This window comes from Capra hircus (genome assembly GCF_001704415.2).
Source record: "Capra hircus breed San Clemente chromosome X unlocalized genomic scaffold, ASM170441v1, whole genome shotgun sequence".
Taxonomy (NCBI): Eukaryota; Metazoa; Chordata; class Mammalia; order Artiodactyla; family Bovidae; genus Capra; species Capra hircus.
In genome coordinates, this window is record NW_017189516.1 from 32,575,002 (window position 1) to 32,595,561 (window position 20,560).

A 20,560-nucleotide genomic window follows, 5' to 3' on the forward strand; every position below is an offset into this window, starting at 1 on the left:
AACAGGGAAACATGACTCTACCAAAGGAATTCAATTAAACTCAAGTAACTTTCCCCAGAGTTTTTTGTTTGTTTGTTTGTTTGTTTAGATCAAATCACTGTCTTTGAGTTACAGGAATTTCACAGCAAAGATTTAAAATAATTGTTCTAAAGATGCTGCTCAGAGAACTACAAGAGAACATAGATTAAAATTTTAATGATATGACAAAACCAATAAAAATGAAATTAGATGTTCAACGAAGAGAGAAAAGACATAAAAAGGAACCTATCAGAATTTTGGAGCTGAAGAATATAGAATAAATGAGGAATTTAATAGAGAGTTTCAGTAGCAGACTTTATCACACAGAAGAGTAAGTGATCTAGAAGGCAGATAAATTGAAATTATCCATACAGAAAAGCAAAAGAAAAAAGAATAAAATAGGAAAGTGAACAAAACTTATTGAACACCACTGGAAAAAAATAATATACACATCTCTGAAGTCTCAAAAGGAGAAGACCAGGAGAAAGGAATAGAAAGATCATTGAAAGAGATAATGGTTGAAAATTTTCCAAATGTGGAAGACGTTTGGGCATCCAAATTTATGAAGCTAATGTGTCACACCAAATTTTCAATTCAAAATGTTTTTCTTCAAAACATATAATAAAACTATCTGAACTCAAAGAGAGAAAATTTAAATGTAGCAAGAGAGAAAATACTCTCACATAAGGGAACTCTCAGAAGGCTAACAGTACATTTTCATCAGAACCTTGCAGGTCAGGAGAAAATTGGATGATACATTCAAAATATTGAAAGAATGAAACAGCTAAATAAGAATACTTTACCTGGCAAAGTATACCCTCAGAATGAAATCAAGGTAAAACATTTCCTACCAAATAATACTGAGGGAATTTATCATCACTAAACCTGCCTAATAAGAAATGCTGAATGGAGTTCTTCAAGCTGAAACATAAGGGTACTAATTAGTAACATGAAACATATGAAAATGTAAAACACAATGGTAAAAATAAGAATATAGTTAGTTTCAAAATACCTTAATGTGTTGAAATATGTGATATGATGATATATTAACTACTAAGCTCTAGCATAAAAGTAAAAAAAAATTAAATTGTTAAAAATAGCTATAGTGAGGACTCAAATTAAGACAGTGGATTAGAAGGACATGGAACTCACTTTCCCTCATAAACACATCAAAAATATACCTACATGTGGAACAAGTCTCACTAAAACTAACTGGAGACTAGCAGAATGACTCCTGTACAATCAAGATTGTAAGAAGAGGGTGGGATGATTTGAGAGAATAGCATTGAAACATGTATATTACCATATGTGAAACAGATTGCCAGCCCAGGTTCACTGGATGAGACAAGGCGCTCAGGGCCGGTGCACTGGGATGACCCTGAGGGATGGGATGGGGAGGGATGTGGGAGGGGGGTTCAGGATGGGGAACACATGTACACTCATGGCTGATTCATGTCAATGTATGGCAAAAACCACTACAATATTGTAAAGTAATTAGACTCTAATTAAAATAAATTAATTAATTAAAAAATAATACATGTGAATTTGGGTATAGGGGAAGAGAGGCGATCAGGTCGGGATCTGGGGAGTGAACACAGCAGCCCTAGGGTCCAGTAAAAGGGAAGACAAACCCCTTGGCTGATTGGAGGGCTGGTTGGATTAATAGGAAGTCAGTGGAAGTTTGGATTCTGCTTGTGAAGAGTACACAAATTCTTTCTTGCTTCCAAAGCAGAGTGGAAAGGGCAGATTGAAAGCCACATGGCTGACTCACTTGTTTCTCAGAACTGCTCCAGCATGTACTCCAGCCTGAGCTGAAATAACATTCCAGCACCATTTGCCTCACATTGCAGTTCTACACTGGAGCATGAGTGGCAACAACTGAGGAAAAAAACGAGGATGTGACACTTTGGTGACTCAAACCCTAAGAAATGACTGGGCAGTTAGGAGACAGCTATTACTCATGACTGCACAGGAAGCCTAGCAGGGGTAATCCAAGTTTCTGACAGTGAGCAGTCACACCTTGCAACCTGACCCTTACTGAAAATCCACATTGGCTGCTTCTACTCTGGCACTGTTCCAGTCTGGGGCTGAACATGCAGGGGCTGGGAGGAGGAAGAGTACACACTGAAAGGAAAATGAAGTGGATTGGACCTAAACCTCATTAATACTGCTCCAGCAAGTTGGGAACTGCTGATAGGACCTGATAGGGTGGTGAAAATCACTAAGCAGAGGGGAATCCCCAGCTCACACCTGGCTCTGATCCTAGTCCCTCCAACTCCAGCCTACTAACAAGGTGACAGCTTCCAGCACACTTTAAGGAAAGGCATGACTCATATTCACATCAAATCCAGTTCTTCCACCATAGCCACTGGGCACATTCAGAATGTATATGGATGCCCCTACATAAAGACACCCCATCAAGACTACCATGGGTAACTTTGTTTCACATAATTTCATACAGTAAAACAAAATGAAATGAGAGAAAAAATTTTCACAATTGAAACAGCAAGAGAAGACCCCTGGAGGGGAAAAAAACCTAAAGAAAAAAATAAGCAATTAACAAGGCAAATAATTCAAATCATTGATAATAATATTGCTAATTGAATTAGGGAAAATAAGATGAACAGTTAGAATTTTACTAAAAAATATAAAAAAGAACAAGTCAGAACTAAGGAATACATTAACTGAAATGAAAAACTTACTGAAGGAATGAATATCAGGTTCTGAAATACACAATAATGCATAAGTGATCTGAAAGACAAAATAATGCAAATCACAAAATCAAAAGAGCAAAATGAAAACAAAATTTACAAATGAACACACTTAAAAGGATCTTTGAGGTAGTATGAATCATACCAAGATTCACATTATAAGGGTACAAAAAGGAGAAAAGAAAGAGAAGGGAAAATATATTAATGAAATTATGGCTGGAAATTTCTGAAGCTTGAAGAAGGAAACAGATTATCAAGATATAAGAAACACAGAGAGTCCCCAAGAGGAAGAATACCAGTAGTAGGTCCTTGTTGGTTATCTTTATACAGTTGTTACTGTTGCTAAGTCGCTTCAGTCATGTCCAACTCTGTGCGACCCCATAGACAGCAGCCCACCAGGCTCCCCCATCCCTGGGATTCTCAAGGCAAGAACACTGGAGTGGGTTGCCATTTCCTTCTCCAATGCATGAAAGTGAAAAGTGAAAGTTTAGTCGCTCAGTTGTGTCCGACTCTTAGCGACCCCATGGACTATAGCCCACCAGGCTCCTCCATCCATGGGATTTTCCAGGCAAGACTACTGGAGTGGCATGCCATTGCCTTCTCCGCTTTATACAGTAGTTCATTCCAAACTACTAATTGTCTCTCTCCTCCACACATCCCCTTTGGTAGCCATATAGCACAAGGAACAGTATTCAATGTTCTGTGGTAACCTATATTAGAAAATATTCTAAAAAATAATGAATATATATAATATATATATATATGTATATATATATATAAACACAGGGTAACCACAAATCAAAAAATTAGAGTAGATACACAAAAATGGGAGAAAGGAACAAAATTGCAAAATGAAATAAAATAACCAAACTACAAAAAAAGGAACTAAACGAATAAAAAAATAGATATGGCTTCCTATGTGGTACTAATGGTAAAGAAACAACCTGCCAATGCAGGTGTAAGAGATGTGAGTTCGATGCCTGGGTGTGGAAGATCCGCTGAAGAAAGTCATGGCAACTCACTCTAGTATTCTTGTCTGGAGAATTCCATGGACAGAAGAGCCTGGCTGGCTACGAGCTATATATATATATAACAGAACACATGCTGCTGCTGCTGCTGCTAAGTCACTTCAGTCGTGTCCGAATCTGTGCGACCCCATAGATGGCATCCCACCAGGCTCCCCCGTCCCTGGGAGTTTTCAGGCAAGAGTACTGGAGTGGGTTGCCATTTCCTTCTCCAGCTGAACACATGAACTAACACAAATTTACTATACGCCAATAAAAAGTTTTAAATCATTGAATCTATAGATTGCTTTGGGTAGGATCCTCATTTTCACTATATTGATTCTTCTGATCCATGAATATGATATATTTCTCTATTTGTGTCATCTTTGATTTCTCTCATTAGTGTTTTATAGTTTTCAATACATAGGTCTTTTTTTCTGTAGGTATATTTATTCCTAAGTATTTTATCATTTTCACTTCAATGGTGAGTGGGATTGTTTCCTTAATTTCTCTTTCTGTTTTCTCATAGTGTATAGGAATGCAAGGGATTTCTGTGTATTAATTTTATATCCTGCAACGTTACTATATTCATTGCTTAGCTCCAGTAATTTTCTGGTGTTTTCTTTAGGGTTTTCTATGTAGAGGATCTTCTTTTCCAATCAGTATTCCTTTTGTTTCTTTTTCTTCTTTGATTGCCGTGGCTAAAATGTCCAAAACTATGTTGAATAGTAGTGGCGAGAGTGGGCAACATTGTCTTGTTCCTGACTTTAGAGGAAACGCTTTCAATTTTTTGGCATTGAGGTTAATGCTTACTGTGGGTTTATCGTAGATGGATTTTTTAATGTTGAGGTATGTTCCTTCTATGCCTGCTTTCTGGAGAGTTTTTATCATAAATGGGTGTTGAATCTTGTCAAAGGCTTTCTCTGCATCTATTGATACAATCATATGGTTTTTATCTTTCAAATTTTTAATGTGGTGTATCACATTGTTTGACTGGAAATATTGAAGAATCCTTGCATCCCTGGGATAAAGCCCCTTTGGCCATGATGTATGATCTTTTTAATATATTGTTGGATTCTCTTTGCTGGAATTTTGTTGAGGAGTTTTGCATCTATGTACATCAATGATATTGGCATGTAGTTTCTTTTTTGTGGTGTCTTTGTCTTGTTTTTGTATTAGGGTGATTGTGGTCTCATAGAATGAGTTCATGAGTTTACCTTCCTCTACAATTAGCTGGAAGAGTTTGAGTCGGATAGGTGTTAGCTCTTCTCTAAATTTTTGGTAGAATTCACCTGTGAAGACTTCTGGTCCTGGGCTTTTGTTTGTTGAAAGATTTCTGATTACAGTTTCGATTTCCATGCTTGTGATGGGTCTGTTAAGATTTTCTATTTCTTCCTGGGTCAGTTTTAGAAGATTATACTTTTCTAATAATTCATCAATTTTTTTCCAAGTTTTCCATTTTATTGGCATATAATTGCTGGTAGTAGTCTCTTGTTTCTGCATAGTCTGTTGTGATTTCTCCATTTTCATTTCTAATTTTATTGATTTGATTCTTCTACCTTTTTTATTGGTGAGTCTGGTTAATGGTTTGTCTATTTTATTTATTGTCATCGTTATCAAGCTACCAACAGTATCTTTTCCAAATTAGCACAAATAATTTCACAATTTGTATGGAAACACCAAAAACCTTGAACAGCCAAAGCAATCTTGAGAAAGAAGAATGGAACAGGAGAAATCAATCTGCCAGACTTTAGACTATATTACAAAACTACAATCATCAAGACAGTATGTTATTGGCACAAAGACAGAAATATAGATCAATGGAACAAAATAGAAAGCCCAGAGTTTAATCCACACATCTATGGTCACCTTATCTTTGACAAAGGAGGCAAAAATATGCAATGGAGAAAAGACAATCTCTTTAACAAGTGGTGCTGAGGAAACTGGTCAACAACCTCTAAAAGAATGAAACTAGAACACTTTCTTAACACCATACACAAAAACATACTCAAAATGGATTATAGATCTAAATGTAAGACTAGAAACTATAAAACTCCTAGAGGAAAACATGGACAGAACACTCTCTGACATAAATCACAGCAGGATTCTCTATGCCTCATCTCACAGAGTAATGGAAATAAAAGAAAAAATAAACAAATGGGACCTCATTAAACTTAAAAGCTTTTGCACAAGGAAGAAAACTACAAGCAAGTTGAAAAGCTAGCCTTCAGAATGAGAGAAAATAATAGCAAATGAAAATGACTACAATGAGATACCATCTCATGCCATCAGAATCAGTTCAGTTCAGTCACTCAGTCATCTCCAACTCTTTGCAGCCCCACGGACTGCAGCATGCCAGGCTTCTCTGTCCAACACTAATTCCCAGAGCTTACTCAAACACATGTCTATCTAGTCGGTGATGCCATCCAACCACCTCATTCTCTTTTGTCCCCTTCTCCTCCCATTTTCAGTCTTTCCCCGCATCAGTGTCTTTTCAAATGAGTCAGTTCTTAACCTCGGGTGGCCAAAGTATTGGAGTTTCAGCTTCAGCATCAGTCCTTCCAAAGTATATTCAGGACTGATTTCCTTTAGGATTGACACGTTGGATCTCCTTGGAGTACAAGGGACTCTCAAGAGTCTTCTCCAACATCACAGGTCAAATGCTGGAGATGAAGTGGAGAAAAGGGAACTCTCTTACACTCTTGGTGGGAATGCAAACTAGTACAGCCACTATGGAGAACATTGTGGAGATTCCTTTAAACTGGAACTAGAACTGGCATATGACCCAGAAATCGCACTGCAGGGCATACATTCCGAGGAAACCAGAATTGAAAGAGACAAGTGTACTCCAATGTTCATTGCAGCACTGTTTACAATAGCTAGGATAATGGAAGCAACCTAGCTGTCCATCGGCATACACATGGATAAGAAAGTTCTGGTACATATACACAATGAAATATTGCTCAGCCATAAAAAGGAACACATTTGAGTCAGTTCTAATGAGGTGGATGAACCCAGGGCCTATTATACAGAGTGAAGTAAATCAGAAAGAAAAACACCAATACAATATATTAACACACACACACACACACACACACACACACACATATATATATATATATATATATCTTTATATATATGGAAATTAGAAAGATGGTAACAACAACCCAACATATGTGCAAACAAAAGAGCACAGATGTAAAGAACAGACTTTTGGACTCCTTGGGAGAAGGCGAGGGTGGGATGATTTGAGAGAATAGCATTGAAACATGTATATTACCTTATGTTAAATAGATGACCAGTCCAAGTTTGATGCATGAAATAGGGCACTCAAAGCCAGTGTACTGGGACAACCCAGAGGGATGGGAGGGGAGAAAGGTGGGAGGGGGTTTCAGGATGGGGAGACATATGTACACCTGTGGCTTATCCCTGTCAATGTATGGCAAAAACCACCACAATACTATAATGTGACTAGCCTCCAATTAAAATAAAATAATTTTTAAAAAGTTTTAAATCAGTTGTATGCCAAAGAAACCCATTTAAAAGATGAAGGCAAACAGAGTCACATCGATATATGAAAACTTAAATGCAAAGTTAAAGATAAAGAGGTAATTATAAAGGCAGTTAGAGCACCAGCCCCAAGCATCCAGTATCATGCATCGAACCTGGACTGGCAGTTCATTTCAAATATGATATTATACACGTTTCGATGCCATTCTCCCAAATCATCCCACCCCCTCCCTCTCCTACAGAGTCCAAAAGACTGTTCTATACATCTGTGTCTGTTTTGCTGTCTCGCATACAGGGTTATCATTACGATCTTTCTAAATTCCATATATATGCGTTAGTATAAGAATGGTATGGGGAGGGAGGAAGGAGGGGGTTCAGGATGGGGAACACGTGTATACCTGTGGTGGATTCATGTTGATGTATGGCAAAACCAATACAATGTTGTAAAGTAATTAACCTCCAATTAAAATAAATAAATTTATATTTAAAAAAATAATAAAACAAAAGAAAAACTGTAAAAAAAATAAAGGCAGTTAGAGAGGAAAACTGTTATCTTTTGCCAGATTTTTCAAGTCAGAAGTAAACGACTTGATATACGTTAAGTGCTATAAGAAAAAAAAAAAAAAAAACCTGAGACCTGGGATATGCTACCCAACAGGATGATCATTTAGGATAGAAAAGAGAATAAGGAACTTCTCAGACAAGGAAAAACTGAAAGACTTCATGAATACTAAAATGACCCTAAATGTAATGCTATAGGGCCTTCCCTATGTGGAAGAGAAAAGTCTATAACAAGACGTATCTATCAGTTCATTTCAGTCCCTCAGTCGCGTCCGACTCTTTGTGACCCTATGAATCTCAGCATGCCAGGCCTCCCTGTCCATCACCAACTCCTGGAGTTCACCTAAGCTCATATGCATTGAGTCAGTGATGCCATCCAGCCATCTCATCCTCTGCCGTCCCCTTCTCCTTCCGCCTAGATGGACTAGACTCCTGACTAGACGGACCTTTGTTGGCAAAGTAATGTCTCTGTTTTTTAATATGCTATCTAGGTTGGTCATAACTTTTCTTCCAAGGAGTAAGTGTCTTTTAATTTAATGGCTGCAATCACCATCTGCAGTGATTTGGAGCCCCCCAAAATAAAGTCTGACACTGTTCCACTCTTTCCCCATCTATTTCCCATGAAGTGATGGGACCAGAGGCCATGATCTTGGTTTTCTGAATGTTGAGCTTTAAGCCAACTTTTTTACTCTCCACTTTCACTTTCATCAAGAGGCTTTTTTAGTTCCTCTTCACTTTCTGCCATAAGGGTGGTGTTTTCTGCATATCTGAGGTTATTGATATTTCTCCCGGCAATCTTGATTCCAGCTTGTGTTTCTTCCAGCCCAGCATTTCTCATAATGTACTCTGCATATAAGTTAAATAAGCAGGGATGACAATATGCAGCCTTGACGTATTCTTTTTCCTGTTTGGAACCAGTCTGTTGTTCCATGTCCAGTTCTAACTGTTGGTTCCTGACCTGCATACAGATTTCTCAAGAGGCAGGTCAGGTGGTCTGGTATTCCCATCTCTCTCAGAATTTTCCACAGTTTATTGTGATCCACACAGTCAAAGGCTTTGGCATAGTCAATAAAGCAGAAATATATGTTTTTCTGGAACTCTCTTGCTTTTTTGATGATCCAGTGGACGTTGGCAATTTGATTTCTGGTTCCTCTGCCTTTTCTAAAACCAGCTTGAACATCAGGAAGTTCACAGTTCACGTATTGCTGAAGCCTGGCTTAGAGAATTTTGAGCATTACTTTACTAGCATGTGAGATGAAGACTGAGGTAAATAAATACTTCACTTTTAAAGAGCACACACAAAATCCCACAGGCTCTGGGAAACAGGGAAAAAGAAGGGAATGGCAAACGACTTCAGCATCCTTGCCTTGAGAACCCCATGAACAGTATGAAAAGGCAAAAAGACAGGATGCTGGAAAATAAGCACCCAGGTCAGTAGGTATCCATATACTAGTGGAGAAAAGCAGAGAAATAGCTCCAGAAAGAATGAAGAGGTGAAGCCAAAGCAGAAATGATGCCAGGCTGTGGATGTGTCTGGTAGTGAAAGTAAAGTCCAATGCTGTAAATAATAATATTGCATAGGAACCTGGAATGTTAGGTCCATGAATCAAGGTAAATTGTACGTGGTCAAACAGGAGATGGCAATCATGAACATCAACATTATAGGAATCAGTGAACTAAAGTGGATGGGAATGGGCAAATTTAATTCAGATTATCATTATATCTACTACTGTGGATAAGAATCCCTTAGAAGAAATGGAGTAGCCCTCATTGTCAACAAAAGCGTCTGAAATGCAGTACTTAGATGCAATCTCGAAAAAGAATGATCTCAGTTCATTTCCATGACAAACGGTTCAACATCACAGTAATCCAAGTCTATGCACCAACCACTAATGCTGAAGAAGCTGACGTTGAATGGTTCCATGAAGGGCTACAGCCTTTCAGAACAAAAACCAAAAAAAAGATGTCCTTTTCATCATAGGGGACTGGAATCCAAAAGTAGGAAGTCAAGAGATACTTTCAGTAATGGGCAAATTGGCCTTGGAGTACAAAATCAAGCAGGGAAAGGCTGACAGAGTTTTGCCAAGAGAACACACTGGTCATAGCAAACACCCTCTTCCAACAACAGAAGAGACGATGTACACATGGACATCACCAGATGGTCAATACCAAAATCAGATTGATTATATTCTTTGCAGCCAAAGATGGAGAATTTCTATATGGTCAGCAAAAACAAGACTGGGAGATGACTATGGCTCAGATCATGAACTTCTTATTACAAACTTCAGACTTAAATTGAAGAAAGTACAGAAAACCAATAGACTAGGGAAAACCAATAGACCATTCATCATTAGATCATCATTAGATGATACCACTCTAATGGAAGACACTGAAGAGGAACTAAAGAGCCTCTTGATGAGGATGAAGGAGGAGAGTGAAAATCTGGCTTGAAACTCAACAAGTAAAAACAAAACAAAACAAAACAAAAAAAACCTAAGATCATAGCATCTGGCCACATCCCTTCATGTCAGATAGCAGAGGAAAAAGTGAAATCAGTGACATTTTATTTTCCTGGGCATCACAATCACTGTGAATGGTTACTACAGCCATGAAATTAGAAGACACTTGCTCCTTGGAAGAAAAGCTATGACAAACCTAGACAGCCAATTAAAAAGCAGAGACATCACTTTGCCAGCAAATGTCCATATAGTCAAAACTAGTTTTTCCAGTAGCCGTATATAGATGTGAGCATTCGACCATTATGAAGGCTGAGCACCTTAGAATTGATTCTTTTGAATTGTGCTGTAGTAGAATCATGAGAGTCCCTTGGACAGCAAGGAGATCAAACCAGTCAATCCTAAAGGAAATACCGTTAGTCACTCAGTCATGTCTCACTCTGCAATCCCATGGACTGTAGCCCACCAGGCTCTTATGTCAGTGGAATTCTCCAGTCAAGAATACTGGAGTGGTTTTCCATGCCCTTCTCAAAGGAAATAAACACTGAATATTCACTGGAAGGACTGATACTGAAGCTGAAGCTCCAATGCTTTGGCCACATGATTCAACGAGCTGACTCTTTGGAAAAGATGACGCTGAGAAATATTGAAGGCAAAAGATGGGAGTGACAGAGGATGAGATTGTTAGCATCACTGACTCAATGGACATGAATTTGAGCAATCTTTGGGAGATAGTGGAGGACAGAGGAGCCTGGTATGCTACAATCCATGAGGTTGCAAAGAGTTGGATATGACTTAGCAACTGAATGACAACAACAATCATTCGTGGAAGAGAATACAAATTCAGAATTGTAAAATCGTATTTGAAATTAAGAGATGAGCAAATTAAAATAGTCACACTTATATAGAGGGTGCTGTATTAAAGCCCCATGGTAACCAGGAACCATAAATCTATTTTATATATATATATATATATATAAAGTAAAAGATATCCAAACATGATAGTAAAGACAGTCATCAAGTCACGAGAGGTGAGAACAAAAGATGAAGAAGGGAAAAAAGACCTACAAAACAACCCCAACACAATTAACAAGATGTCAGCAAAAGCATGTGTGTGTTCAGTTACTAAGTCAGAAAGAACATATACATCACTAATTACCTTAAGTGTAAAAGGAATAAATGCTCCAATCAAAATACATCCTGTGACTGAATTGACACAAAAACAAGACCTGTAGATATGCTGCCTACAAGAGATTCACTTCAGATCTAACGACATACACAGGTGAAAGAGAGTGGATGGAAAAAAGCATTCCAAGAAAATGGAAATCTGAAGAAAGCAGGAGTAGTGATACTTAAACAAAATGGACTTTAAAATAAAGACTATTACAAAAGACAAAAAGGACACTACATAATGATCAAGAGATCAATCTAAGAAAATGAATATGAAAGGAATAACTCTCCCTGATGCTATAGTTCACTGCATAGTTGTAATAAACAAGACAATGTGGTCCTGACAGAGGACTTTTGAGAAATGTACAATAGCAATTCAATGGAAGAAGGTAGTCTTTTAACAATTGTCAGTGAGCCATTGAACAACCACAGGAGGAAAAAAGGAAAGGACAAGAAAAGAAAGAAAAAAGGGAGAAAGGGAGGGAGCATTGAAATTGACCTTTAAACCTCAAATCTTATACAAAATTTAATTCAAAATAGATAACAGATTAAAGCATAAAACTTCTGAAACAGAACAGAAGAGAAAATATTTATGACATAGAGCTAGCAGAATTTTTAAACTGACAAGAAAAGTACAATTCATAAAAGGAAAAATTGGGCTTCATAACAATTTAAAACTTTTGATTTTTGACATACTCTGTTAAAATGATAACCAAACTATAGAATAGAATAACAAAGTACTTGTATATTGTATATATAAAGAACTCTCAAAATTGCACAATAAAAAATATTCACTTTATAAAGTGAAAAAGATATGAACAAACATTTCCTAAAGGAGGATATATATGGATGGCAAAAAAAAAAAAAACACATGAAAATATGGTTATCAGTTGCCATCAGAGAAAATGCAAATTAAAACCATGATGTGATATCCCTATACACCTATCAGAATGGCTAAAGTCAAATATAGTATTAAAAACAAATTCTGACACAAATGTAAAGGCAATGCATTGCTCATACCTTGCTGGTGGGAATGTAAAATAATACAAAGTCTGGAGAAAAGTATGATATTTTTAACAATATGTATACACTTTACCATATGACCTTTGTGAACACAAAGTATCCCTGAATATATATATATATATATATATATATATATATATATATATATATATAAAACATTATTCCAACTGAATAATGTGAACACTTTAAATGTCCTTCAACAAGTAAATAAACAAACTGTGGTACAACCATACTATTCAGAAATAAAAATAAATCAGTGTTAAATAGACGAAATCACTTGGATGGATCTCAAAGGAATAATGCTCAGTGAAAAAATGTTATATAATGTATTATTGCATACAATTACATTTATTGTGATGTCAAAATTATAAAGATTGAGAATGGATTAGTGGTTTCCAGAGGTAGGGAGTGAGGGAAATGTCGTGAACTTAATATAAAGAGGTAGTATAAAGTATACTGGTAGTGATAGAATCCTTCTGTAATTAGCTTTTGGTGGTGGATACATGAGTCTACAGATATGGCTAAATTGAATAGAATTATATTCTACATACACACATATGAAATTAGTGAAAATAAATTCTATGGATTCTATCAATGTCAATTTTGTAGTTTTGATATTATTCTATAGTTATGTAAGATGATCCTTTTGAGGGAAACTATGTGAAGAGTACATAGTAACTCCCTGTACATTTCTTTCTTTTTTTTTTGTTGTTTTCTTTTAAAAAAAAAATTTTTTTATTTTTTAGTTTATTTTTTAAATTTTAAAATCTTTAATTCTTGCATCCATTCCCAAACATGAACCCCCCTCCCACCTCCCTCCCCATAACATCTCTCTGGGTCATCCCCATGCACCAGCCCCAAGCATGCTGTATCCTGCGTAGGACATAGACTGGCGATTCAATTCTTTCATGATAGTGTACATGTTAGAATGCCATTCTCCCAAATCATCCCACCCTCTCCCCCTCCCTCTGAGTCCAAAAGTCCGTTATACACATCTGTGTCTTTTTTGCTGTCTTGCATACAGGGTCGTCCTTGCCATCTTTCTAAATTCCATATATATGTGTCAGTATACTGTGTTGGTGTTTTCCTTTCTGGCTTACTTCACTCTGTATAATCAGCTCCAGTTTCATCCATCTCATCAGAACTGATTCAAATGAATTCTTTTTAACGGCTGAGTAATACTCCATTGTGTATATGTACCACAGCTTTCTTATCCATTCATCTGCTGATGGACATCTATGGTGCTTCCATGTCCTGGCTATTATAAACAGTGCTGCGATGAACATTGGGGTACAGTGTCTCTTTCAATTCTGGTTTCCTCGGTGTGTATGCCCAGCAGTGGGATTGCTGGGTCATAAGGTAGTTCTATTTGCAATTTTTTAAGGAATCTCCACACTGTTCTCCATAGTGGCTGTACTAGTTTGCATTCCCACCAACAGTGTAGGAGGGTTCCCTTTTCTCCACACCCTAGCCAGCATTTATTGCTTGCAGATTTTTGGATCGCAGCCATTCTGACTGGTGTGAAGTGGTACCTCACTGTAGTTTTGATTTGCATTTCTCTAATAATGAGTGATGTTGAGCATCTTTTCATGTGTTTGTTAGCCATCCGTATGTCTTCTTTGGAGAAATGTCTATTTAGTTCTTTGGCCCATTTTATGATTGGGTCGTTTATTTTTCTGGAATTGAGCTGCATAAGTTGCTTGTATATTTTTGAGATTAGTTGTTTGTCAGTTGCTTCATTTGCTATTATTTTCTCCCATTCAGAAGGCTGTCTTTTCACCTTGCTTACATTTTCCTTTGTTGTGCAGAAGCTTTTAATTTTAATTAGAACCCATTTGTTTATTTTTGCTTTTATTTCCAGAATTCTGGGAGGTGGATCATAGAGGATCCTGCTGTGATTTATGTCGGAGAGTGTTTTGCCTATGTTCTCCTCTAGGAATTCTATAGTTTCTGGTCTTACATTTAGATCTTTAATCCATTTTGAGTTTATTTTTGTGTGCGGTGTTAGAAAGTGATCTAGTTTCATTCTTTTACAAGTGGTTGACCAGTTTTCCCAGCACCACTTGTTAAAGAGATTGTCTTTACTCCATTGTATATTCTTGCCTCCTTTGTCAAAGATAAGGTGTCCATATGTGTGTGGATTTATCTCTGGGCTTTCTATCTATTCATTGATCTATATGTCTGTCTTTGTGCCAGTACCATACTGTTTTGATGACTGTGGCTTTGTAGTAGAGCCTGAAGTCAGGCAAGTTGATTCCTCCAGTTCCATTCTTCTTTCTCAAGATTGCTTTGGCAATTTGAGTTTTTTTGTATTTCCATACAAATCTTGAAATTATTTGTTCTAGTTCTGTGAAAAATATGGCTGGTAGCTTGATAGGGATTGCATTGAATTTGTAAATTGCTTTGGGTAGTATACTCATTTTCACTATATTGATTCTTCCAATCCATGAACATGGTATATTTCTCCATCTATTAGTGTCCTCTTTGATTTCTTTCATCAGTGTGTTATAGTTTTCTATATATAGGTCTTTAGTTTCTTTAGGTAGATATATTCCTAAGTATTTTATTCTTTTCATTGCAATGATGAATGGAATTGTTTCCTTAATTTCTTTTTCTACTTTCTCATTATTCGTGTATAGGAATGCAAGGGATTTCAGTGTGTTGATTTTATATCCTGCAACTTTACTATATTCATTGATTAGCTCTAGTAATTTTCTGGTGGAGTCTTTAGGGTTTTCCATGTAGAGGATCATGTCATCTGCAAACAGTGAGAGTTTTACTTCTTCTTTTCCAATTTGGATTCCTTTTATTTCTTTATCTGCTCTGATTGCTGTGGCCAAAACTTCCAGAACTATGTTGAATAGTAGCGGTGAAAGTGGACACCCTTGTCTTGTTCCTGACTTTAGGGGAAATGCTTTCAATTTTTTACCATTGAGGACAATGTTTGCTGTGGGTTTGTCATATATAGCTTTTATTATGTTGAGGTATGTTCCTTCTATTCCTGCTTTCTGGAGAGTTTTTATCATAAATGGATGTTGAATTTTGTCAAAGGCCTTCTCTGCATCTATTGAGATAATCATATGGTTTTTAATTTTCAATTTGTTAATGTGGTGAATTACATTGATTGATTTGCGGATATTGAAGAATCCTTGCATCCCTGGGATAAAGCCCACTTGGTCATGGTGTATGATCTTTTTAATGTGTTGTTGGATTCTGATTGTTAGAATTTTGTTGAGGATTTTTGCATCCATGTTCATCAGTGATATTGGCCTGTAGTTTTCTTTTTTTGTGACATCTTTGTCAGGTTTTGGTATTAGGGTGATGGTGGCCTCATAGAATGAGTTTGGAAGTTTACCTTCCTCTGCAATTTTCTGGAAGAGTTTGAGTAGGATAGGTGTGAGCTCTTCTCGAAATTTTTGGTAGAATTCAGCTGTGAAGCCGTCTGGACCTGGGCTTTTGTTTGCTGGAAGATTTCTGATTACAGTTTCAATTTCCATGCTTGTGATGGGTTTGTTAAGATTTTCTATTTCTTCCTGGTTCAGTTTTGGAAAATTGTACTTTTCTAGAATTTGTCCATTTCTTCCACGTTGTCCATTTTATTGGCATACAACTGCTGATAGTAGTCTCTTATGATCCTTTATATTTCTGTGTTGTCTGTTGTGATCTCTCCATTTTCATTTCTAATTTTATAGATTTGATTTTTCTCTCTTTGCTTCTTGATGAGTCTGACTAATGGTTTGTCAATTTTATTTATCCTTTCAAAGAACCAGCTTTTGGCTTTGTTGATTTTTGCTATGGTCTCTTTTGTTTCTTTTGCATTTATTTCTGCCCTAACTTTTAAGATTTCTTTCCTTCTACTAACTCTGGGGTTCTCCAATTCTTCCTTTTCTAGTTGCTTTAGTTGCAGAGTTAGGTTATTTATTTGACTTTTTTCTTGTTTCTTGAGGTATGCCTGTATTGCTATGAACTTTCCTCTTAGCACTGCTTTTATAGTGTCCCACAGGTTTTGGGTTGTTGTGTTTTCATTTTCATTAGTTTCTATGCATATTTTGATTTCTTTTTTGATATCTTCTGTGATTTGTTGGTTATTCAGAAGTGTGTTGTTCAGCCTCCATATGTTGGAATTTTTAATAGTTTTTCTCCTGTAATTGAGATCTAATCTTAATGCATTATGGTCAGAAAAGATGCTTGGAATGATTTCGATTTTTCTGAATTTATCAAGTTTAGATTTATGGCCCAGGATGTGATCTATCCTGGAGAAGGTTCCATGAGCACTTGAAAAAAAGGTGAAATTCATTGTTTTGGCGTGAAATGTCCTATAGATATCAATTAGGTCTAACTGATCTAATGTATCATTTAAGTTTGCGTTTCTTTGTTAATTTTCTGTTTAGTTGATCTGTCCATAGGTGTGAGTGGGGTATTAACGTCTCCCACTATTATTGTGTTATTGTTGATTTCCTGTTTCATACTTGTTAGCATTTGTCTTACATATTGCGGTGCTCCTATATTGGGTGCATATATATTTATAATTGTTATATCTTCTTATTGGATTGATCCTTTGATCATTATGTAGTGGCCTTCTTTGTCTCTTTTCACAGCCTTTGTTTTAAAGTCTATTTTATCGGATATGAGTATTGCCACTCCTGCTTTCTTTTGGTCTCTATTTGCGTGGTATATCTTTTTCCAGCCCTTCACTTTCAGTCTGTACGTATCCCTTGTTTTGAGGTGGGTCTCTTGTAAGCAGCATATAGAGGGGTCTTGTTTTTGTATCCATTCGGCCAGTCTTTGCCTTTTGGTTGGGGCATTCAACCCATTTACGTTTAAGGTAATTATTGATAAGTATGATCCCGTTACCATTTACTTTATTGTTTTGGGTTCGGGTTTATACACCCTTTTCGTGTTTCCTGTCTAGAGAATATCCTTTAGAATTTGTTGGAGAGCTGGTTTGGTGGTGCTGAATTCTCTCAGCTTTTGCTTGTCTGTAAAGCTTTTGATTTCTCCTTCATATTTGAATGAGATCTTTGCTGGGTACAGTAATCTGGGCTGTAGGTTATTGTCTTTCATCACTTTAAGTATGTCTTGCCATTCCCTCCTGGCCTGAAGAGTTTCTATTGAAAGATCAGCTGTTATCCTTTTGGGAATCCTCTTGTGTGTTATTGGTTGTTTTTCCCTTGCTGCTTTTAATATTTGTTCTTTGTGTTTGATCTTTGTTAATTTGATTAATATGTGTCTTGGGGTGTTTCACCTTGGGTTTATCCTATTTGGAACTCTCTGTGTTTCTTGGACTTGGGTGATTATTTCCTTCCCCATTTTAGGGAAGTTTTCAACTATTATCTCCTCAAGGATTTTCTCATGATCTTTCTTTCTGTCTTCTTCTTCTGGGACTCCTATAATTCGAATGTTGGAGCGTTTCATATTGTCCTGGAAGTCTCTGAGATTGTCCTCATTTCTTTTAATTCGTTTTTCTTGTTTCCTCTCTGATTCATTTATTTTTACCATTCTATCTTCTATTTCACTAATCCTATCTTCTGCCTCCGTTATTCTACTATTTGTTGCCTCCAGAGTGTTTCTGATCTCATTTATTGCGTTATTCATTATATTTTGACTCTTTTTTATTTCTTCTAGGTCCTTGTTAAACCTTTCTTGCATCTTCTCAATCCTTGTCTCTAGGCTATTTATCTGTGATTCCATTTTGATTTGAAGATTTTGGATCATTTTCACTATCAATATTCAGAATTCCTTCTCTGGTAGATTCCCTACTTCTTCCTCTTTTGTTTGGTTTGGTGGGCAACTCTCCTGTTCAATTACCTGCTGAGTATTCCTCTGTCTCTTCATCTTGGTTATATTGCTGCGTTTGGGTGGCCTTTTTATATTCTGGTATTTTGTGGAGTTCTCTTTATTATGGAGCTTCCTCACTGTGGGTGGTGTTCTATCAGTGGCTTGTCAAGGTTTCCTGGTTAGGGAGGCTTGTGTTGGAGTTCTGGTGGGTGGAGCTGGGTTTCTTCTCTCTGGAGTGCAGTGGAGTGACCAGTAATGGGTTATGAGACATCAAAGGTTTTGGAATAATTTTGAGCTGCCTGTATATTGAAGCTCAGGGGAGTGTTCCTGTGTTGCTGGAGAATTTGAGTGGTATGTCTTGTTTTGGAACTTGTTGGCCCTTGGGTGGAGCTTGGTTTCGGTGTAGTTATGAAGGCATTTGATGAGCTCCTATTGCTTAATGTTCCCTGAATTCAAGAGTTCTCTAATGTTTTCAGGCTTTGGATTTAAGCCTCCTACTTCTGGTTTTCAGTTTTATTTTTACAGTAGTCTCTAGACTTCTCCATCTATACAGCACCGCTGATAAAACATCTAGGTTAAAGATGAAAAGTTTCTCCACATTAAGGGACACTCAGAGAGGTTCACTGAGGTACAAGGAGAAGAGAAGATGGAGGGGGTAGTTAGAGGTAACTGGAATGAGATGCGGTGAGATCAAAAGAGGAGAGAGCAAGCTAGCCAGTAGTCACTTCCTTATGTGGGCTCCATAGTCTGGACCGCTCAGAGGTATTTATGGAGTAATACGGTGAAGAGGAGAGGGAGGAAGTAGACAGAGGTGACCAGGAGGATAAGAGAGAGGAATGAGAAGGGAGAGAGACAAATCCTGCCAGTAACCAGTTCCTTAGGTGTTCTCCACCGTCTGGAACACACAGAGATTCACAGAGTTGGATAGAGAAGAGATGGGGGAGAAAAGAGACAGAGGCCACCTGGTGGAGAAAAAGGAGAGTCCAAAGGAGGAGAGAGTGGTCAAGCCAGTTATCTCACTCTCAGGTCAACTTGGGTAGTGAAGTTTGGGTTTTTAAATGTACAAAATTGACAACAAAAACCTAAGAGCAAAGATTAAAAATCTAGAGTAGAGGTTGGATTTTCAAAAATATAATATTAAAGAAAAGAAGCAGAAGGAAAAGGGAAGAAAGAAAAAAAAGAATTATTTAAAAAAAACAAAACAAAAAACAAACAAAAAAACCACCAACAACCATCCAAAGATTATATATGGTGTTTGCCTTAAAAAATAAAGTCTTTTTTTTAAAATAGTAATAGTAGGTTATAGAAATAAAAATTAGAGGAGAACTAGAAGACTTAACAATTAAAAAAAAGTTAGAAAAAAAAGAAAAAAGAAAAAAACAAAACAAAACAAAACAAAAAAAAGGAATGATTTTAAAAATAGTAAAAATATTTCTGGCCCTTCTCTGATGTTGTGGGCCGTGTGGGATCACTTCCAAGGTGGTTCCCTCTGTTTAACTTCTTCTGTTTGCTGGTTTTCTAGGTTCACTAGTTCAGTCGTGCTGTGGGGAGGAGGGATGCTGCAAACAAATAGCACTGTCGTGTGCACACAGTGTCTCAGCCCCGCTTGACCTGTCCCTTCTCACAGCACACAAACCACTCCGGCTCTACGATGCTCAGCCGGGAACCGTCTGGGGCCGGCCCTAGGCTGCGTGCACTTCCCTGGTCCAAGCCGCTCAGGCCTGGCACTCAGGCAGCCCTCAGAGGCACAGATTCGGCTGGGACTGCGCTTTGTGCCCTTCCCAGGTCCGAGTAGCTCAGGAGTTTGGCGAGCGCGATCACCGTGGCTTGTCACCTTTTCTGCCACTGCTGCTCAGCTTTCTGGGTGGACTGCTGGGGCCCCCCGTGAGGCAGATTGTGACTGTCCAGCACCTGGAGAAGTCTTAGCAAAGAAGCCTGCTTGCAGTTAGGTAAGTAAAGTCTCTCCAGGTCTGCAATTGCCCCTTTCCAGTCCTTAAGGCTCTGGCTGCCTGTCCCCGGCGGGGGATGGTCTGTAGACAGCTTTTTCCGTTCCGTCCTTTGTTCTGTGCTCGGTCCTGGTAGTGTCTTGTGTTCGAGCTTTTCGTGTGGTAGCTATCCCACAGTCTGGTTTGCTAGCCCAAGTTAGATCGTTCTGGTTGCGCATGGGGCGTTCCTGCCCAATTCTTACAAAGCACTGCAGCCGGCGCCTCCCGTGCTTCCCTGCCCTGCCCCCACTAGCTTGTGGTGGATGCAGGCGTCTGTGCTGCTTTTCCGCTGGGGGAGTTACTGTTGGGCTTGTAATCTCTTGGTTTTTAATTATTTCTTTATT